The sequence below is a fragment of the Dermacentor andersoni genome, chromosome 7 (genome assembly GCF_023375885.2).
Source record: "Dermacentor andersoni chromosome 7, qqDerAnde1_hic_scaffold, whole genome shotgun sequence".
NCBI lineage: Eukaryota > Metazoa > Arthropoda > Arachnida > Ixodida > Ixodidae > Dermacentor > Dermacentor andersoni.
The window spans coordinates 28,917,000-28,941,697 of record NC_092820.1 but is presented as its reverse complement, the minus strand read 5'-3'; the positions used below and the strand labels follow the sequence as shown (position 1 = coordinate 28,941,697).

The following is a 24,698-nucleotide window of genomic DNA, read 5'->3' as shown; positions in this document are numbered from 1 at the left end:
TGGCATACAGAAACAGGCACGTTTTAAGGCAGAATCAACGCACTATATGGCAGAGAGAAACTAGTCCGTTTTCAGGGAGAATCGACGAACTATATGACACACAGAGACAAACACATTTTCAAGCAGAATCAAAGCACTTTAAGGCACACAGAAACAAGGGCGTTTTCAGGCAGAATCAACGCACTATATGGCACACAGAAACAGGCACGTTTTAAGGCAGAATCAACGCACTATATGGCAGAGAGAAACTAGTCCGTTTTCAGGGAGAATCGACGAACTATATGACACACAGAGACAAACACATTTTCAAGCAGAATCAAAGCACTTTAAGGCACACAGAAACAAGGGCGTTTTCAGGCAGAATCAACGCACTATATGGCGCACAGAAACAGGCACGTTTTAAGGCAGAATCAACGCACTATATGGCACAGAGAAAAGGTGCGTTTTCAGGCAGAATCGACGAACTATATGACACACAGAGACAAACACATTTTCAAGCAGAATCAAAGCACTTTAAGACACACAGAAACAAGGTCGTTTTCAGGCAGAATCAACGCACTATATGGCACGCAGAAACAGGCACGTTTTAAGGCAGAATCAACGCACTATATGGCACAGAGAAACAAGTGCGTTTTCAGGGAGAATCGACGAACTATATGACACACCGAGACAAACACATTTTCAAGCAGAATCAAAGCACTTTAAGGCACACAGAAACAAGGGCGTTTTCAGGCAGAATCAACGCACTATATGGCACACAGAAACAGCCACGTTTTAAGGCAGAATCAACGCACTATATGGCACAGAGAAACAAGTGCGTTTTCAGGGAGAATCGACGAACTATATGACACACAGAGACAAACACATTTTCAAGCAGAATCAAAGCACTTAAGGCACACAAAATCAAGGGCGTTTTCAGGAAGAATCAACGCGCTATATGGCACACAGAAACAGGCGCGTTTTAAGGCAAAATCAAAGCAATATATGGCACAGAGAAACAAGTGCGTTTTCAGGGAGAATCGACGAACTATATGACACACAGAGACAAGCACATTTTCAAGCAGAATCAAAGCACTTAAGGCACACAGAATCAAGGGCATTTTCAGGCAGAATCAACGCGCTATATGGCACACAGAAACAGGCACGTTTTAAGGCAGAATCAACGCACTATATGGCACAGAGAAACAAGTGCGTTTTCAGGGAGAATCGACGAACTATATGACACACAGAGACAAGCACATTTTCAAGCAGAATCGAAGCACTTTAAGGCACACAGAAACAAGGGCGTTTTCAGGCAGAATCAACGCACTATATGGCACACAGAAACAGGCACATTTTAGGGCAGAATCAACGCACTATATGGCAGAGAGAAACTAGTCCGTTTTCAGGGAGAATCGACGAACTATATGACACACAGAGACAAACACATTTTCAAGCAGAATCAAAGCACTTTAAGGCACACAGAAACAAGGGCGTTTTCAGGCAGAATCAACGCACTATATGGCACGCAGAAACAGGCAAGTTTTAAGGCAGAATCAACGCACTATATGGCACAGAGAAACAAGTGCGTTTTCAGGGAGAATCGACGAACTATATGACACACAGAGACAAACACATTTTCAAGCAGAATCAAAGCTCTTTAAGGCACACAGAAACAAGGGCGTTTTCAAGCAGAACCAACACACTATATGGCACACAGAAACAGGCGCCTTTTAAGGTAAAATCAAAGCACTATATGGCACAGAGAAACAAGTGCGTTTTCAGGCAGAATCGACGAACTATATGACACACAGAGACAAACACATTTTCAAGCAGAATCAAAGCACTTTAAGACACACAGAAACAAGGGCGTTTTCAGGCAGAATCAACGCACTATATGGCACGCAGAAACAGGCACATTTAAAGGCAGAATCAACGCACTATATGGCACAGAAAAACAAGTGCGTTTTCAGGGAGAATCGACGAACTATATGACAGACAGAGACAAACACATTTTCAAGCAGAATCAAAGCACTTTAAGGCACACAGAAACAAGGGCGTTTTCAGGCAGAATCAACGCACTATATGGCACGCAGAAACAGGCAAGTTTTAAGGCAGAATCAACGCACTATATGGCACAGAGAAACAAGTGCGTTTTCAGGGAGAATCGACGAACTATATGACACACCGAGACAAACACATTTTCAAGCAGAATCAAAGCACTTTAAGGCACACAGAAACAAGGGCGTTTTCAGGCAGAATCAACGCACTATATGGCACACAGAAACAGCCACGTTTTAAGGCAGAATCAACGCACTATATGGCACAGAGAAACAAGTGCGTTTTCAGGGAGAATCGACGAACTATATGACACACAGAGACAAACACATTTTCAAGCAGAATCAAAGCACTTAAGGCACACAAAATCAAGGGCGTTTTCAGGAAGAATCAACGCGCTATATGGCACACAGAAACAGGCGCGTTTTAAGGCAAAATCAAAGCAATATATGGCACAGAGAAACAAGTGCGTTTTCAGGGAGAATCGACGAACTATATGACACGCAGAGACAAGCACATTTTCAAGCAGAATCAAAGCACTTAAGGCACACAGAATCAAGGGCATTTTCAGGCAGAATCAACGCGCTATATGGCACACAGAAACAGGCACGTTTTAAGGCAGAATCAACGCACTATATGGCACAGAGAAACAAGTGCGTTTTCAGGGAGAATCGACGAACTATATGACACACAGAGACAAGCACATTTTCAAGCAGAATCAAAGCACTTTAAGGCACACAGAAACAAGGGCGTTTTCAGGCAGAATCAACGCACTATATGGCACACAGAAACAGGCACATTTTAGGGCAGAATCAACGCACTATATGGCAGAGAGAAACTTGTCCGTTTTCAGGGAGAATCGACGAACTATATGACACACAGAGACAAACACATTTTCAAGCAGAATCAAAGCACTTTAAGGCACACAGAAACAAGGGCGTTTTCAGGCAGAATCAACGCACTATATGGCACGCAGAAACAGGCAAGTTTTAAGGCAGAATCAACGCACTATATGGCACAGAGAAACAAGTGCGTTTTCAGGGAGAATCGACGAACTATATGACACACAGAGACAAACACATTTTCAAGCAGAATCAAAGCTCTTTAAGGCACACAGAAACAAGGGCGTTTTCAAGCAGAACCAACGCACTATATGGCACACAGAAACAGGCGCGTTTTAAGGCAAAATCAAAGCACTATATGGCACAGAGAAACAAGTGCGTTTTCAGGCAGAATCGACGAACTATATGACACACAGAGACAAACACATTTTCAAGCAGAATCAAAGCACTTTAAGACACACAGAAACAAGGTCGTTTTCAGGCAGAATCAACGCACTATATGGCACGCAGAAACAGGCACGTTTTAAGGCAGAATCAACGCACTATATGGCACAGAGAAACAAGTGCGTTTTCAGGGAGAATCGACGAACTATATGACACACCGAGACAAACACATTTTCAAGCAGAATCAAAGCACTTTAAGGCACACAGAAACAAGGGCGTTTTCAGGCAGAATCAACGCACTATATGGCACACAGAAACAGCCACGTTTTAAGGCAGAATCAACGCACTATATGGCACAGAGAAACAAGTGCGTTTTCAGGGAGAATCGACGAACTATATGACACACAGAGACAAACACATTTTCAAGCAGAATCAAAGCACTTAAGGCACACAAAATCAAGGGCGTTTTCAGGAAGAATCAACGCGCTATATGGCACACAGAAACAGGCGCGTTTTAAGGCAAAATCAAAGCAATATATGGCACAGAGAAACAAGTGCGTTTTCAGGGAGAATCGACGAACTATATGACACACAGAGACAAGCACATTTTCAAGCAGAATCAAAGCACTTAAGGCACACAGAATCAAGGGCATTTTCAGGCAGAATCAACGCGCTATATGGCACACAGAAACAGGCACGTTTTAAGGCAGAATCAACGCACTATATGGCACAGAGAAACAAGTGCGTTTTCAGGGAGAATCGACGAACTATGTGACACACAGAGACAAGCACATTTTCAAGCAGAATCAAAGCACTTTAAGGCACACAGAAACAAGGGCGTTTTCAGGCAGAATCAACGCACTATATGGCACACAGAAACAGGCACATTTTAGGGCAGAATCAACGCACTATATGGCAGAGAGAAACTAGTCCGTTTTCAGGGAGAATCGACGAACTATATGACACACAGAGACAAACACATTTTCAAGCAGAATCAAAGCACTTTAAGGCACACAGAAACAAGGGCGTTTTCAGGCAGAATCAACGCACTATATGGCACGCAGAAACAGGCAAGTTTTAAGGCAGAATCAACGCACTATATGGCACAGAGAAACAAGTGCGTTTTCAGGGAGAATCGACGAACTATATGACACACAGAGACAAACACATTTTCAAGCAGAATCAAAGCTCTTTAAGGCACACAGAAACAAGGGCGTTTTCAAGCAGAACCAACGCACTATATGGCACACAGAAACAGGCGCCTTTTAAGGTAAAATCAAAGCACTATATGGCACAGAGAAACAAGTGCGTTTTCAGGCAGAATCGACGAACTATATGACACACAGAGACAAACACATTTTCAAGCAGAATCAAAGCACTTTAAGACACACAGAAACAAGGGCGTTTTCAGGCAGAATCAACGCACTATATGGCACGCAGAAACAGGCACGTTTAAAGGCAGAATCAACGCACTATATGGCACAGAAAAACAAGTGCGTTTTCAGGGAGAATCGACGAACTATATGACACACAGAGACAAAGACATTTTCAAGCAGAATCAAAGCACTTTAAGGCACACAGAAACAAGGGCGTTTTCAGGCAGAATCAACGCACTATATGGCACACAGAAACAGCCACGTTTTAAGGCAGAATCAACGCACTATATGGCACAGAGAAACAAGTGCGTTTTCAGGGAGAATCGACGAACTATATGACACACAGAGACAAACACATTTTCAAGCAGAATCAAAGCAATTAAGGCACACAGAATCAAGGGCGTTTTCAGGCAGAATCAACGCGCTATATGGCACACAGAAACAGGCGCGTTTTAAGGCAAAATCAAAGCAATATATGGCACAGAGAAACAAGTGCGTTTTCAGGGAGAATCGACGAACTATATGACACACAGAGACAAGCACATTTTCAAGCAGAATCAAAGCACTTAAGGCACACAGAATCAAGGGCATTTTCAGGCAGAATCAACGCGCTATGTGGCACACAGAAACAGGCACGTTTTAAGGCAGAATCAACGCACTATATGGCACAGAGAAACAAGTGCGTTTTCAGGGAGAATCGACGAACTATATGACACACAGAGACAAGCACATTTTCAAGCAGAATCAAAGCACTTAAGGCACACAGAACCAAGGGCGTTTTCAGGCAGAATCAACGCGCTATATGGCACACAGAAACAGGCGCGTTTTAAGGCAAAATCAAAGCACTATATGGCACAGAGAATCAAGTGCGTTTTCAGGCAGAATCGACGAACTATATGATACACAGAGACAAACACATTTTCAAGCAGAATCAAAGCACTTTAAGGCACACAGAAACAAGGGCGTTTTCAGGCAGAATCAACGCACTATATGGCACACAGAAACAGGCACGTTTTAAGGCAGAATCAACGCACTATATGGCACAGAGAAACAAGTGCGTTTTCAGGGAGAATCGACGAACTATATGACACACAGAGACAAACACATTTTCACGCAGAATCAAAGCACTTTAAGGCACACAGAAACAAGGGCGTTTTCAGGCAGAATCAACGCACTATATGGCACACAGAAACAGGCGCGTTTTAAGGCAATATCAACGCACTATATGGCACAGAGAAACAAGTGCGTTTTCAGGGAGAATCGACGAACTATATGACACACAGAGACAAACACATTTTCAAGCAGAATCAAAGCACTTTAAAGCACACAGAAACAAGGGCGTTTTCAGGCAGAATCAACGCACTATATGGCACACAGAAACAGCCACGTTTTAAGGCAGAATCAACGCACTATATGGCACAGAGAAACTAGTCCGTTTTCAGGGAGAATCGACGAACTATATGACACACAGAGACAAACACATTTTCAAGCAGTATCAAAGCACTTTAAGGCACACAGAAACAAGGGCGTTTTCAGGCAGAATCAACGCACTATATGGCACACAGAAACAGGCACGTTTCAAGGCAGAATCAACGCACTATATGGCACAGAGAAACTAGTGCGTTTTCAGGGAGAATCGACGAACTTTATGACACACAGAGACAAACACATTTTCAAGCAGAATCAAAGCACTTTAAGGCACACAGAAACAAGGGCGTTTTCAGGCAGAATCAACGCACTATATGGCACACAGAAACAGGCGCGTTTTAAGGCAAAATCAACGCACTATATGGCACAGAGAAACAAGTGCGTTTTCAGGGAGAATCGACGAACTATATGACACACAGAGACAAACACATTTTCAAGCAGAATCAAAGCACTTTAAGGCACACAGAAACAAGGGCGTTTTCAGGCAGAATCAACGCACTATATGGCACACAGGAACAGGCACGTTTTAAGGCAGAATCAACGCACTATATGGCACAGAGAAACTAGTGCGTTTTCAGGGAGAATCGACGAACTATATGACACACAGAGACAAACACATTTTCAAGCAGAATCAAAGCACTTTAAGGCACACAGAAACAAGGGCGTTTTCAGGCAGAATCAACGCACTATATGGCACACAGAAACAGGCACGTTTTAAGGAAGAATCAACGCACTATATGGCACAGAGAAACTAGTGCGTTTTCAGGGAGAATCGACGAACTATATGACACACAGAGACAAACACATTTTCAAGCAGAATCAAAGCACTTTAAGGCACGCAGAAACAAGGGCGTTTTCAGGCAGAATCAACGCACTATATGGCACAGAGAAACAGGCACGTTTTAAGGCAGAATCAGCGCACTATATGGCACAGAGAAACTAGTGCGTTTTCAGGGACAATCGACGAACTATATGACACACAGAGACAAACCCATTTTCAAGCAGAATCAAAGCACATTAAGACACACAGAAACAAGGGCGTTTTCAGGCAGAATCAACGCGCTATATGGTACACAGAAACAGGCACGTTTTAAGGCAGAATCGACGCACTATATGGCACAGAGAAACAAGTGCGTTTTCAGGGAGAATCGACGAACTATATGACACACAGAGACAAACACATTTTCAAGCAGAATCAAAGCACTTTAAGGCACACAGAAACAAGGGCGTTTTCAGGCAGAATCAACGCACTATATGGCACACAGGAACAGGCACGTTTTAAGGCAGAATCAACGCACTATATGGCACAGAGAAACAAGTGCATTTCCGGGAGGATCGACGAACTATATGACACACAGAGACAAACACATTTTCAAGCGGAATCAAAGCACTTTAAGGCACACAGAAACAAGGGAGTTTTCAGGCAGAATCAACGCACTATATGGCACGCAGAAACAGGCAAGTTTTCAGGCAGAGTCAACGCACTATATGGCACAGAGAAACAAGTGCGTTTTCAGGGATAATCGACGAACTATATGACACACAGAGACAAACACATTTTCAAGCAGAATCAAAGCACTTTAAGGCACACAGAAACAAGGGCGTTTTCAGGCAGAATCAACGCACTATATGGCACACAGAAACAGGCACGTTTTAAGGCAGAATCAACGCACTATATGGCACAAAGAAACTAGTCCGTTTTCAGGGAGAATCGACGAACTATATGACACACAGAGACAAACACATTTTCAAGCAGTATCAAAGCACTTTAAGGCACACAGCAACAAGGGCGTTTTCAGGCAGAATCAACGCACTATATGGCACACAGAAACAGGCACGTTTCAAGGCAGAATCAACGCACTATATGGCACAGAGAAACTAGTGCGTTTTCAGGGAGAATCGACGAACTATATGACAGACAGAGACAAACACATTTTCAAGCAGAATCAAAGCACTTTAAGGCACACAGAAACAAGGGCCTTTTCAGGCAGAATCAACGCACTATATGGCACACAGAAACAGGCGCGTTTTAAGGCAAAATCAACGCACTATATGGCACAGAGAAACAAGTGCGTTTTCAGGGAGAATCGACGAACTATATGACACACAGAGACAAACACATTTTCAAGCAGAATCAAAGCACTTTAAGGCACACAGAAACAAGGGCGTTTTCAGGCAGAATCAACGCACTATATGGCACACAGGAACTGGCACGTTTTAAGGCAGAATCAACGCACTATATGGCACAGAGAAACTGGTGCGTTTTTAGGGAGAATCGACGAACTGTATGACACACAGAGACAAACACATTTTCAAGCAGAATCAAAGCACTTTAAGGCACACAGAAACAAGGGCGTTTTCAGGCAGAATCAACGCACTATATGGCACACAGAAACAGGCACGTTTTAAGGCAGAATCAGCGCACTATATGGCACAGAGAAACTAGTGCGTTTTCAGGGAGAATCGACGAACTATATGACACACAGAGACAAACACATTTTCAAGCAGAATCAAAGCACATTAAGACACACAGAAACAAGGGCGTTTTCAGGCAGAATCAACGCACTATATGGCACACAGAAACATGCACGTTTTAAGGCAGAATCAACGCACTATATGGCACAGAGAAACAAGTGCGTTTTCAGGGAGAATCGACGAACTATATGACACACAGAGACAAACACATTTTCAAGCAGTATCAAAGCACTTTAAGGCACACAGAAACGAGAGCGTTTTCAGGCAGAATCAACGCACTATATGGCACACAGAAACAGGCGCGTTTTAAGGCAAAATTAACGCACTATATGGCATAGAGAAACAAGTGCGTTTTCAGGGAGAATCGACGAACTATATGACACACAGAGACAAACACATTTTCAAGCAGAATCAAAGCACTTTAAAGCACACAGAAACAAGGGCGTTTTCAGGCAGAATCAACGCACTATATGGCACGCAGAAACAGGCGCGTTTTAAAGCAAAATCAACGCACTATGTGGCACAGAGGAACAAGTGCGTTTTCAGGGAGAATCGACGAACTATATGACACACAGAGACAAACACATTTTCAAGCAGAATCAAAGCACTTTAAGGCACACAGAAACAAGGGCCTTTTCAGGCAGAATCAACGCACTATATGGCACACAGAAACAGGCGCGTTTTAAGGCAAAATCAACGCACTATATGGCACAGAGAAGCAAGTGCGTTTTCAGGAAGAATCGACGAACTATATGACACACAGAGACAAACACATTTTCAAGCAGAATCAAAGCACTTTAAGGCACACAGAAACAAGGGCGTTTTCAGGCAGAATCAACGCACTATATGGCACGCAGACACAGGCACGTTTTAAGGCAGAATCAACGCACTATATGGCACAGAGAAACAAGTGCGTTTTCAGGGAGAATCGACGAACTATATGACACACAGAGACAAACACATTTTCAAGCAGAATCAAAGCACTTTAAAGCACACAGAAACAAGGGCGTTTTCAGGCAGAATCAACGCACTATATGGCACGCAGAAACAGGCGCGTTTTAAAGCAAAATCAACGCACTATGTGGCACAGAGGAACAAGTGCGTTTTCAGGGAGAATCGACGAACTATATGACACACAGAGACAAACACATTTTCAAGCAGAATCAAAGCACTTTAAGGCACACAGAAACAAGGGCGTTTTCAGGCAGAATCAACGCACTATATGGCACACAGAAACAGGCACGTTTCAAGGCAGAATCAACGCACTATATGGCACAGAGAAACTAGTGCGTTTTCAGGGAGAATCGACGAACTTTATGACACACAGAGACAAACACATTTTCAAGCAGAATCAAAGCACTTTAAGGCACACAGAAACAAGGGCGTTTTCAGGCAGAATCAACGCACTATATGGCACACAGAAACAGGCGCGTTTTAAGGCAAAATCAACGCACTATATGGCACAGAGAAACAAGTGCGTTTTCAGGGAGAATCGACGAACTATATGACACACAGAGACAAACACATTTTCAAGCAGAATCAAAGTACTTTAAGGCACACAGAAACAAGGGCGTTTTCAGGCAGAATCAACGCACTATATGGCACACAGGAACAGGCACGTTTTAAGGCAGAATCAACGCACTATATGGCACAGAGAAACTAGTGCGTTTTCAGGGAGAATCGACGAACTATATGACACACAGAGACAAACACATTTTCAAGCAGAATCAAAGCACTTTAAGGCACACAGAAACAAGGGCGTTTTCAGGCAGAATCAACGCACTATATGGCACACAGAAACAGGCACGTTTTAAGGAAGAATCAACGCACTATATGGCACAGAGAAACTAGTGCGTTTTCAGGGAGAATCGACGAACTATATGACACACAGAGACAAACACATTTTCAAGCAGAATCAAAGCACTTTAAGGCACGCAGAAACAAGGGCGTTTTCAGGCAGAATCAACGCACTATATGGCACAGAGAAACAGGCACGTTTTAAGGCAGAATCAGCGCACTATATGGCACAGAGAAACTAGTGCGTTTTCAGGGACAATCGACGAACTATATGACACACAGAGACAAACACATTTTCAAGCAGAATCAAAGCACATTAAGACACACAGAAACAAGGGCGTTTTCAGGCAGAATCAACGCGCTATATGGCACACAGAAACAGGCACGTTTTAAGGCAGAATCGACGCACTATATGGCACAGAGAAACAAGTGCGTTTTCAGGGAGAATCGACGAACTATATGACACACAGAGACAAACACATTTTCAAGCAGAATCAAAGCACTTTAAGGCACACAGAAACAAGGGCGTTTTCAGGCAGAATCAACGCACTATATGGCACACAGAAACAGGCACGTTTTAAGGCAGAATGAACGCACTATATGGCACAGAGAAACAAGTGCATTTCCGGGAGGATCGACGAACTATATGACACACAGAGACAAACACATTTTCAAGCGGAATCAAAGCACTTTAAGGCACACAGAAACAAGGGAGTTTTCAGGCAGAATCAACGCACTATATGGCACGCAGAAACAGGCAAGTTTTCAGGCAGAATCAACGCACTATATGGCACAGAGAAACAAGTGCGTTTTCAGGGATAATCGACGAACTATATGACACACAGAGACAAACACATTTTCAAGCAGAATCAAAGCACTTTAAGGCACACAGAAACAAGGGCGTTTTCAGGCAGAATCAACGCACTATATGGCACACAGAAACAGGCACGTTTTAAGGCAGAATCAACGCACTATATGGCACAGAGAAACTAGTCCGTTTTCAGGGAGAATCGACGAACTATATGACACACAGAGACAAACACATTTTCAAGCAGTATCAAAGCACTTTAAGGCACACAGAAACAAGGGCGTTTTCAGGCAGAATCAACGCACTATATGGCACACAGAAACAGGCACGTTTCAAGGCAGAATCAACGCACTATATGGCACAGAGAAACTAGTGCGTTTTCAGGGAGAATCGACGAACTATATGACACACAGAGACAAACACATTTTCAAGCAGAATCAAAGCACTTTAAGGCACACAGAAACAAGGGCCTTTTCAGGCAGAATCAACGCACTATATGGCACACAGAAACAGGCGCGTTTTAAGGCAAAATCAACGCACTATATGGCACAGAGAAACTGGTGCGTTTTTAGGGAGAATCGACGAACTGTATGACACACAGAGACAAACACATTTTCAAGCAGAATCAAAGCACTTTAAGGCACACAGAAACAAGGGCGTTTTCAGGCAGAATCAACGCACTATATGGCACACAGAAACAGGCACGTTTTAAGGCAGAATCAGCGCACTATATGGCACAGAGAAACAAGTGCGTTTTCAGGGAGAATCGACGAACTATATGACACACAGAGACAAACACATTTTCAAGCAGAATCAAAGCACTTTAAGGCACACAGAAACAAGGGCGTTTTCAGGCAGAATCAGCGCACTATATGGCACACAGAAACAGGCGCGTTTTAAGGCAAAATCAACGCACTATATGGCACAGAGAAGCAAGTGCGTTTTCAGGAAGAATCGACGAACTATATGACACACAGAGACAAACACATTTTCCAGCAGAATCAAAGCACTTTAAGGCACACAGAAACAAGGGCGTTTTCAGGCAGAAACAATGCACTATATGGCACACAGAAACAGGCACGTTTTAAGGCAGAATCAACGTACTATATGGCACAGAGAAACTAGTGCGTTTTCAGGGAGAATCGACGAACTATATGACACACAGAGACGAACACATTTTCAAGCAGAATCAAAGCACTTTAAGGCACACAGAAACAAGTGCGTTTTCAGGCAGAATCAACGCACTATATGGCACACAGAAACAGGCACGTTTTAAGGCAGAATCAACGCACTATATGGGACAGAGAAACTAGTGCGTTTTCAGGGAGAATCGACGAACTATATGACACACAGAGACAAACACATTTTCAAGCAGAATCAAAGCACTTTAAGGCACACAGAAACAAGGGCGTTTTCAGGCAGAATCAACGCACTATATGGCACACAGAAACAGGCACGTTTTAAGGCAGAATCGACGCACTATATGGCACAGAGAAACTAGTCCGTTTTCAGGGAGAATCGACGAACTATATGACACACAGAGACAAACACATTTTCAAGCAGTATCAAAGCACTTTAAGGCACACAGAAACAAGGGCGTTTTCAGGCAGAATCAACGCACTATATGGCACACAGAAACAGGCACGTTTCAAGGCAGAATCAACGCACTATATGGCACAGAGAAACTAGAGCGTTTTCAGGGAGAATCGACGAACTATATGACACACAGAGACAAACACATTTTCAAGCAGAATCAAAGCACTTTAAGGCACACAGAAAGAAGGGCGTTTTCAGGCAGAATCAACGCACTATATGGCACACAGAAACAGGCGCGTTTTAAGGCAAAATTAACGCACTTTATGGCACAGAGAAACAAGTGCGTTTTCAGGGAGAATCCACGAACTATATGACAGACAGAGACAAACACATTTTCAAGCAGAATCAAAGCACTTTAAGGCACACAGAAACAAGGGCGTTTTCAGGCAGAATCAGCGCACTATATGGCACACAGAAACAGGCACGTTTTAAGGCAGAATCAACGCACTATATGGCACAGAGAAACAAGTGCGTTTTCAGGGAGAATCGACGAACTATATGATACACAGAGACAAACACATTTTCAAGCAGAATCAAAGCACTTTAAGGCACACAGAAACAAGGGCGTTTTCAGGCAGAATCAACGCACTATATGGCACGCAGAAACAGGCACGTTTTAAGGCAGAATCAACGCACTATATGGCACAGAGAAACAAGTGCGTTTTCAGGGATAATCGACGAACTATATGACACACAGAGACAAACACATTTTCAAGCAGCATCAAAGCACTTTAAGGCACACAGAAACAAGGGCGTTTTCAGGCAGAATCAACGCACTATATGGCACGCAGAAACAGGCACGTTTTAAGGCAGAATCAACGCGCTATATGGCACAGAGAAACAAGTGCGTTTTCAGGGAGAATCGACGAACTATATGACACACAGAGACAAACACATTTTCAAGCAGAATCAAAGCACTTTAAGGCACACAGAAACAAGGGCGTTTTCAGGCAGAATCAACGCACTATATGGCAGACAGAAACAGGCGCGTTTTAAGGCAAAATCAACGCACAATGTGGCACAGAGGAACAAGTGCGTTTTCAGGGAGAATCGACGAACTATATGACACACAGAGACAAACACATTTTCAAGCAGAATCAAAGCACTTTAAGGCACACAGAAACAAGGGCGTTTTCAGGCAGAATCAACGCACTATATGGCACACAGAAACAGGCGCGTTTTAAGGCAACATCAACGCACTATATGGCACAGAGAAACAAGTGCGTTTTCAGGGAGAATCGACGAACTATATGACACACAGAGACAAACACATTTTCAAGCAGAATCAAAGCACTTTAAAGCACACAGAAACAAGGGCGTTTTCAGGCAGAATCTACGCACTATATGGCACGCAGAAACAGGCGCGTTTTAAGGCAGAATCACCGCACTATATGGCACAGAGAAACAAGTGCGTTTTCAGGGAGAATCGACGAACTATATGACACACAGAGACAAACACATTTTCAAGCAGAATCAAAGCACTTTAAGGCACACAGAAACAAGGGTGTTTTCAGGCAGAATCAACGCACTATATGGCACACAGAAACGGGCACGTTTTAAGGCAGAATCAACGCACTATATGGCACAGAAAAACAAATGCGTTTTCAGGGAGAATCGACGAACTATATGACACACAGAGACAAACACATTTTCACGCAGAATCAAAGCACTTTAAGGCACACCGAAACAAGGGCGTTTTCACGCAGAATCAACGCACTATATGGCACACAGAAACAGGCGCGTTTTAAGGCAAAATTAACGCACTATATGGCACAGAGAAACAAGTGCGTTTTCAGGGAGAATCGACGAACTATATGACAGACAGAGACAAACACATTTTCAAGCAGAATCAAAGCACTTTAAGGCACACAGAAACAAGGGCGTTTTCAGGCAGAATCAGCGCACTATATGGCACACAGAAACAGGCACGTTTTAAGGCAGAATCAACGCACTATATGGCACAGAGAAACAAGTGCGTTTTCTGGGAGAATCGACGAACTATATGACACACAGAGACAAACACATTTTCAAGCAGAATCAAAGCACTTTAAGGCACACAGAAACAAGGGCGTTTTCAGGCAGAATCAACGCACTACATGGCACACAGAAACAGGCGCGTTTTAAGGCAAAATCAACGCACTATATGGCACAGAGAAACAAGTGCGTTTACAGGGAGAATCGACGAACTATATGACACACAGAGAAACCACATTTTCAAGCAGAATCAAAGCACTTTATGGCACACAGAAACAAGGGCGTTTTCAGGCAGAATCAACGCACTATATGGCACGCAGAAACAGGCACGTTTTAAGGCAGAATCAACGCACTATATGGCACAGAGAAACAAGTGCGTTTTCAGGGAGAATCGACGAACTATATGACACACACAGACAAACACATTTTCAAGCAAAATGAAAGCACTTTAAGGCACACAGAAACAAGGGCGTTTTCAGGCAGAATCAACGCACTATATGGCACACAGAAACAGGCGCGTTTTAAGGCAGAATCAACGCACTATATGGCACAGAGAAACAAGTGCGTTTTCAGGGAGAATCGACGAACTATATGACACACAGAGTCAAACACATTTTCAAGCAGAATCAAAGCACTTTAAGGCACACAGAAACAAGGGCGTTTTCAGGCAGAATCAACGCACTATATGGCACGCAGAAACAGGCAAGTTTTAAGGCAGAATCAACGCACTATATGGCACAGAGAAACAAGTGCGTTTTCAGGGATAATCGACGAACTATATGACACACAGAGACAAACACATTTTCAAGCAGAATCAAAGCACTTTAAGGCACACAGAAACAAGGGCGTTTTCAGGCAGAATCAACGCACTATATGGCACGCAGAAACAGGCACGTTTTAAGGCAGAATCAACGCGCTATATGGCACAGAGAAACAAGTGCGTTTTCAGGGAGAATCGACGAACTATATGACACACAGAGACAAACACATTTTCAAGCAGAATCAAAGCACTTTAAGGCACACAGAAACAAGGGCGTTTTCAGGCAGAATCAACGCACTATATGGCAGACAGAAACAGGCGCGTTTTAAGGCAAAATCAACGCACAATGTGGCACAGAGGAACAAGTGCGTTTTCAGGGAGAATCGACGAACTATATGACACACAGAGACAAACACATTTTCACGCAGAATCAAAGCACTTTAAGGCACACAGAAACAAGGGCGTTTTCACGCAGAATCAACGCACTATATGGCACACAGAAACAGGCGCGTTTTAAGGCAAAATTAACGCACTATATGGGACAGAGAAACAAGTGCGTTTTCAGGGAGAATCGACGAACTATATGACAGACAGAGACAAACACATTTTCAAGCAGAATCAAAGCACTTTAAGGCACACAGAAACAAGGGCGTTTTCAGGCAGAATCAGCGCACTATATGGCACACAGAAACAGGCACGTTTTAAGGCAGAATCAATGCACTATATCGCACACAGAAACAGGCACGTTTTGAGGCAGAATCAATGCACTATATGGCAGAGAGAAACAAGTGCGTTTTCAGGGAGAATCGACGAACTATATGACACACAGAGACAAACACATTTTCAAGCAGAATCAACGCACTACATGGCACACAGAAACAGGCGCGTTTTAAGGCAAAATCAACGCACTATATGGCACAGAGAAACAAGTGCGTTTACAGGGAGAATCGACGAACTATATGACACACAGAGAAACCACATTTTCAAGCAGAATCAAAGCACTTTATGGCACACAGAAACAAGGGCGTTTTCAGGCAGAATCAACGCACTATATGGCACGCAGAAACAGGCACGTTTTAAGGCAGAATCAACGCACTATATGGCACAGAGAAACAAGTGCGTTTTCAGAGAGAATCGACGAACTATATGACACACACAGACAAACACATTTTCAAGCAAAATGAAAGCACTTTAAGGCACACAGAAACAAGGGCGTTTTCAGGCAGAATCAACGCACTATATGGCACACAGAAACAGGCGCGTTTTAAGGCAGAATCAACGCACTATATGGCACAGAGAAACTAGTGCGTTTTCAGGGAGAATCGACGAACTATATGACACACAGAGACAAACACATTTTCAAGCAGAATCAAAGCACTTTAAGGCACACAGAAACAAGGGCGTTTTCAGGCAGAATCAACGCACTATATGGCACGCAGAAACAGGCAAGTTTTAAGGCAGAATCAACGCACTATATGGCACAGAGAAACAAGTGCGTTTTCAGGGATAATCGACGAACTATATGACACACAGAGACAAACACATTTTCAAGCAGAATCAAAGCACTTTAAGGCACACAGAAACAAGGGCGTTTTCAGGCAGAATCAACGCACTATATGGCACACAGAAACAGGCGCGTTTTAAGGCAAAATCAACGCACTATATGGCACAGAGAAACAAGTGCGTTTTCAGGAGAATCGACGAACTATATGACACACAGAGACAAACACAGTTTCAAGCAGAATCAAAGCACTTTAAGGCACACAAAAACAAGGGCGTTTTCAGGCAGAAACAACGCACTATATGGCACACAGAAACAGGCACGTTTAAGGCAGAATCAACGCACTATATGGCACAGAGAAACTAGTGCGTTTTCAGGGAGAATCGACGAACTATATGACACACAGAGACAAACACATTTTCAAGCAGAATCAAAGCACTTTAAGGCACACAGAAACAAGGGCGTTTTCACGCAGAATCAACGCACTATATGGCACATAGAAACAGGCGCGTTTTAAGGCAAAATTAACGCACTATATGGCACAGAGAAACAAGTGCGTTTTCAGGGAGAATCGACGAACTATATGACAGACAGAGACAAACACATTTTCAAGCAGAATCAAAGCACTTTAAGGCACACAGAAACAAGGGCGTTTTCAGGCAGAATCAGCGCACTATATGGCACACAGAAACAGGCACGTTTTAAGGCAGAATCAACGCACTATATGGCACAGAGAAACAAGTGCGTTTTCAGGGAGAATCGACGAACTATATGACACACAGAGACAAACACATTTTCAAGCAGAATCAAAGCACTTTAAGGCACACAGAAACGAGGGCGTTTTCAGGCAGAATCAACGCACTATATGGCACACAGAAACAGGCGCGTTTTAAGGCAAAATCAACGCACTATATGGCACAGAGAAACAAGTGCGTTTTCAGGGAGAATCGACGAACTATATGACACACAGAGACAAACACAGTTTCAAGCAGAATCAAAGCACTTTAAGGCACACAAAAACAAGGGCGTTTTCAGGCAGAAACAACGCACTATATGGCACACAGAAACAGGCACGTTTTAAGGCAGAATCAACGCACTATATGGCACAGAGAAACTAGTGCGTTTTCAGGGAGAATCGACGAACTATATGGCACACAGAGACAAACACATTTTCAAGCAGAATCAAAGCACTTTAAGGCACACAGAAACAAGGGCGTTTCCACGCAGAATCAACGCACTATATGGCACACAGAAACAGGCGCGTTTTAAGGCAAAATTAACGCACTATATGGCACAGAGAAACAAGAGCGTTTTCAGGGAGAATCGACGAACTATATGACAGACAGAGACAAACACATTTTCAAGCAGAATCAAAGCACTTTAAGGCACACAGAAACAAGGGCGTTTTCAGGCAGAATCAGCGCACTATATGGCACACAGAAACAGGCACGTTTTAAGGCAGAATCAACGCACTATATGGCACAGAGAAACAAGTGCGTTTTCAGGGAGAATCGACGAACTATATGACACACAGAGACAAACACATTTTCAAGCAGAATCAAAGCACTTTAAGGCACACAGAAACAAGGGCGTTTTCAGGCAGAATCAACGCACTATATGGCACACAGAAACGGGCACGTTTTAAGGCAGAATCAACGCACTATATGGCACAGAGAAACAAATGCGTTTTCAGGGAGAATCGACGAACTATATGACACACAGAGACAAACACATTTTCACGCAGAATCAAAGCACTTTAAGGCACACAGAAACAAGGGCGTTTTCAGGCAGAATCAACGCACTACATGGCACACAGAAACAGGCGCGTTTTAAGGCAAAATCAACGCACTATATGGCACAGAGAAACAAGTGCGTTTACAGGGAGAATCGACGATCTATATGACACACAGAAACAAACACATTTTCAAGCAGAATCAAAGTACTTTATGGCACACAGAAACAAGGGCGTTTTCAGGCAGAATCAACGCACTATATGGCACGCAGAAACAGGCACGTTTTAAGGCAGAATCAACGCACTATATGGCACAGAGAAACAAGTGCGTTTTCAGGGAGAATCGACGAACTATATGACACACAGAGACAAACACATTTTCAAGCAGAATCAAGCACTTTAAGGCACACAGAAACAAGGGCGTTTTCAGGCAGAATCAACGCACTATATGGCACGCAGAAACAGGCAAGTTTTAAGGCAGAATCAACGCACTATATGGCACAGAGAAACAAGTGCGTTTTCAGGGATAATCGACGAACTATATGACACACAGAGACAAACACATTTTCAAGCAGAATCAAAGCACTTTAAGGCACACAGAAACAAGGGCGTTTTCAGGCAGAATCAACGCACTATATGGCACACAGAAACAGGCACGTTTTAAGGCAGAATCAACGCACTATATGGCACAGAGAAACTAGTCCGTTTTCAGGGAGAATCGACGAACTATATGACACACAGAGACAAACACATTTTCAAGCAGAATCAAAGCACTTTAAGGCACACAGAAACAAGTGCGTTTTCAGGCAGAATCAACGCACTATATGGCCCACAGAAACAGGCACGTTTTAAGGCAGAATCAACGCACTATATGGCACAGAGAAACTAGTGCGTTTTCAGGGAGAATCGACGAACTATATGACACACAGAGACAAACACATTTTCAAGCAGAATCAAATGACTTTAAGGCACACAGAAACAAGGGCGTTTTCAGGCAGAATCAACACACTATATGGCACACAGAAACAGGCACGTTTTAAGGCAGAATCAACGCACTATATGGCACAGAGAAACTAGTGCGTTTTCAGGGAGAATCGACGAGCTATATGACACCCAGAGACAAACACATTTTCAAGCAGAATCAAAGCACTTTAAGGCACACAGAAACAAGGGCGTTTTCAGGCAGAATCAACGCACTATATGGCGCACAGAAACAGGCACGTTTTAAGGCAGAATCAACGCACTATATGGCACAGAGAAACAAGTGCGTTTTCAGGGAGAATCGACGAACTATATGACACACAGAGACAAACACATTTTCAAGCAGAATCAAAGCACTTTAAGGCACACAGAAACAAGGGCGTTTTCAGGCAGAATCGACGCACTATATGGCACGCAGAAACAGGCAAGTTTTAAGGCAGAGTCAACGCACTATATGGCACAGAGAAACAAGTGCGTTTTAAGGGATAATCGACCAACTATATGACACACAGAGACAAACACATTTTCAAGCAGAATCAAAGCACTTTAAGGCACACAGAAACAAGGGCGTTTTCAGGCAGAATCAACGCACTATATGGCACACAGAAACAGGCACGTTTTAAGGCAGAATCAACGCACTATATGGCACAGAGAAACTAGTGCGTTTTCAGGGAGAATCGACGAACTATATGACACCCAGAGACAAACACATTTTCAAGCAGAATCAAAGCACTTTAAGGCACACGGAAACAAGGGCGTTTTCAGGCAGAATCAACGCACTATATGGCACACAGAAACAGGCACGTTTTAAGGCAGAATCAACGCACTATATGGCACAGAGAAACAAGTGCGTTTTCAGGGAGAATCGACGAACTATATGACACACAGAGCCAAACACATTTTCAAGCAGAATCAAAGCACTTTAAGGCACACAGAAACAAGGGCGTTTTCAGGCAGAATCGACGCACTATATGGCACGCAGAAACAGGCAAGTTTTAAGGCAGAATCAACGCACTATATGGCACAGAGAAACAAGTGCGTTTTAAGGGATAATCGACCAACTATATGACACACAGAGACAAACACATTTTCAAGCAGAATCAAAGCACTTTAAGGCACACAGAAACAAGGGCGTTTTCAGGCAGAATCAACGCACTATATGGCACACAGAAACAGGCACGTTTTAAGGCAGAATCAACGCGCTATATGGCACAGAGAAACTAGTCCGTTTTCAGGGAGAATCGACGAACTATATGACACACAGAGACAAACACATTTTCAAGCAGTATCAAAGCACTTTAAGGCACACAGAAACAAGGGCGTTTTCAGGCAGAATCAACGCACTATATGGCACACAGAAACAGGCACGTTTGAAGGTAGAATCAACGCACTATATGGCACAGAGAAACTAGTGCGTTTTCAGGGAGAATCGACGAACTCTATGACACACAGAGACAAACACATTTTCAAGCAGAATCAAAGCACTTTAAGGCACACAGAAACAAGGGCGTTTTCAGGCAGAATCAACGCACTATATGGCACACAGAAACAGGCGCGTTTTAAGGCAAAATCAATGCACTATATGGCACAGAGAAACAAGTGCGTTTTCAGGGAGAATCGACGAACTATATGACACACAGAGACAAACAGATTTTCAAGCAGAATCAAAGCACTTTAGGGCACACAGAAACAAGGGCGTTTTCAGGCAGAATCAACGCACTATATGGCACACAGGAACAGGCACGTTTTAAGGCAGAATCAACGCACTATATGGCACAGAGAAACTAGTGCGTTTTCAGGGAGAATCGACGAACTATATGACACACAGAGACAAACACATTTTCAAGCACAATCAAAGCACTTTAAGGCACACAGAAACAAGGGCGTTTTCAGGCAGAATCAACGCACTATATGGCACACAGAAACAGGCACGTTTTAAGGCAGAATCAATGCACTATATGGCACAGAGAAACAAGTGCGTTTTCAGGGAGAATCGACGAACTATATGACACACAGAGACAAACACATTTTCAAGCAGAATCAAAGCACTTTAAGGCACACAAAAACTAGGGCGTTTTCAGGCAGAATCAACGCACTATATGGCACACAGAAACAGGCACGTTTTAAGGCAGAATCAGCGCACTATATGGCACAGAGAAACTAGTGCGTTTTCAGGGAGAATCGACGAACTATATGACACACAGAGACAAACACATTTTCAAGCAGAATCAAAGCACTTTAAGGCACACAGAAACAAGGGCGTTTTCAGGCAGAATCAACGCACTATATGGCACACAGAAACAGGCGCGTTTTAAGGCAAAATCAACGCACTATATGGCACAGAGAAACAAGTGCGTTTTCAGGGAGAATCGACGAACTATATGACACACAGAGACAAACAGATTTTCAAGCAGAATCAAAGCACTTTAGGGCACACAGAAACAAGGGCGTTTTCAGGCAGAATCAACGCACTATATGGCACACAGGAACAGGCACGTTTTAAGGCAGAATCAACGCACTATATGGCACAGAGAAACTAGTGCGTTTTCAGGGAGAATCGACGAACTATATGACACACAGAGACAAACACATTTTCAAGCACAATCAAAGCACTTTAAGGCACACAGAAACAAGGGCGTTTTCAGGCAGAATCAACGCACTATATGGCACACAGAAACAGGCACGTTTTAAGGCAGAATCAATGCACTATATGGCACAGAGAAACTAGTGCGTTTTCAGGGAGAATCGACGAACTATATGACACACAGAGACAAACACATTTTCAAGCAGAATCAAAGCACTTTAAGGCACACAAAAACTAGGGCGTTTTCAGGCAGAATCAACGCACTATATGGCACACAGAAACAGGCACGTTTTAAGGCAGAATCAGCGCACTATATGGCACAGAGAAACTAGTGCGTTTTCAGGGAGAATCGACGAACTATATGACACACAGAGACAAACACATTTTCAAGCAGAATCAAAGCACATTAAGACACACAGAAACAAGGGCGTTTTCAGGCAGAATCAACGCGCTATATGGCACACAGAAACAGGCACGTTTTAAGGCAGAATCAACGCACTATATGGCAGAGAGAAACAAGTGCGTTTTCAGGGAGAATCGACGAACTATATGACACACAGAGACAAACACATTTTCAAGCAGAATCAAAGCACTTTAAGGCACACAGAAACAAGGGCGTTTTCAGGCAGAATCAACGCACTATATGGCACGCAGAAACAGGCACGTTTTAAGGCAGAATCAACGCACTATATGGCACAGAAAAACAAGTGCGTTTTCAGGGAGAATCGACGAACTATATGACACACAGAGACAAACACATTTTCAAGCAGAATCAAAGCACTTTAAGGCACACAGAAACAAGGGCGTTTTCAGGCAGAATCAACACACTATATGGCACACAGAAACAGACACGTTTTAAGGCAAAATCAACGCACTATATGGCACAGAGAAACAAGTGCGTTTTCAGTGAGAATCGACGAACTATATGACACACAGAGACAAACACATTTTCAAGCAGAATCAAAGCACTTTAAGGCACACAGAAACAAGAGCGTTTTCAGGCAGAATCAACGCACTATATGGCACACAGAAACAGGCGCGTTTTAAGGCAAAATTAACGCACTATATGGCACAGAGAAACAAGTGCGTTTTCAGGGAGAATCGACGAACTATATGACACACAGAGACAAACACATTTTCAAGCAGAATCAAAGCACTTTAAGGCACACAGAAACAAGGGCGTTTTCAGGCAGAATCAGCGCACTATATGGCTCACAGAAACAGGCGCGTTTTAAGGCAAAATCAACGCACTATATGGCACAGAGAAACAAGTGCGTTTTCAGGGAGAATCGACGAACTATATGACACACAGAGAAAAACACATTTTCAAGCAGAATCAAAGCACTTTAAGGCACACAGAAACAAGGTCGTTTTCAGGCAGAATCAACGCACTATATGGCACGCAGAAACAGGCACGTTTTAAGGCAGAATCAACGCACTATATGGCACAGAGAAACAAGTGCGTTTTCAGGGAGAATCGACGAACTATATGACAGACAGAGACAAACACATTTTCAAGCAGAATCAAAGCACTTTAAGGCACACAGAAACAAGGGCGTTTTCAGGCAGAATCAGCGCACTATATGGCACACAGAAACAGGCGCGTTTTAAGGCAAAATTAACGCACTATATGGCACAGAGAAACAAGTGCGTTTTCAGGGAGAATCGACGAACTATATGACACACAGAGACAAACACATTTTCAAGCAGAATCAAAGCACTTTAAGGCACACAGAAACAAGGGCGTTTTCAGGCAGAATCAGCGCACTATATGGCTCACAGAAACAGGCGCGTTTTAAGGCAAAATCAACGCACTATATGGCACAGAGAAACAAGTGCGTTTTCAGGGAGAATCGACGAACTATATGACACACAGAGACAAACACATTTTCAAGCAGAATCAAAGCACTTTAAGGCACACAGAAACAAGGGCGTTTTCAGGCAGAATCAACGCACTATATGGCACGCAGAAACAGGCACGTTTTAAGGCAGAATCAACGCACTATATGGCACAGAGAAACAAGTGCGTTTTCAGGGAGATTTGACGAACTATATGACACACAGAGACAAACACATTTTCAAGCAGAATCAAAGCACTTTAAAGCACACAGAAACAAAGGCGTTTTCAGGCAGAATCAACGCACTATATGGCACGCAGAAACAGGCGCGTTTTAAGGCAAAATCAACGCACTATATGGCACAGAGAAACAAGTGCGTTTTCAGGGAGAATCGACGAACTATATGACACACAGAGACAAACACATTTTCAAGCAGAATCAAAGCACTTTAAGGCACACAGAAACAAGGGCGTTTTCAGGCAGAATCAACGCACTATATGGCACACAGAAACAGGCGCGTTTTAAGGCAAAATCAACGCACTATATGGCACAGAGAAACAAGTGCGTTTTCAGGGAGAATCGACG

General features: G+C 43.2%; 1 protein-coding gene across 1 annotated transcript in view; it reads left to right on the top strand.

The window, feature by feature from the left end:
* The window catches only part of LOC140219238 (uncharacterized), a 301,899-nt gene that overhangs the window by 134,067 nt on the left and 143,134 nt on the right, over nucleotides 1-24,698 (top strand). The gene's annotated exons all lie outside the window — the stretch shown is intronic.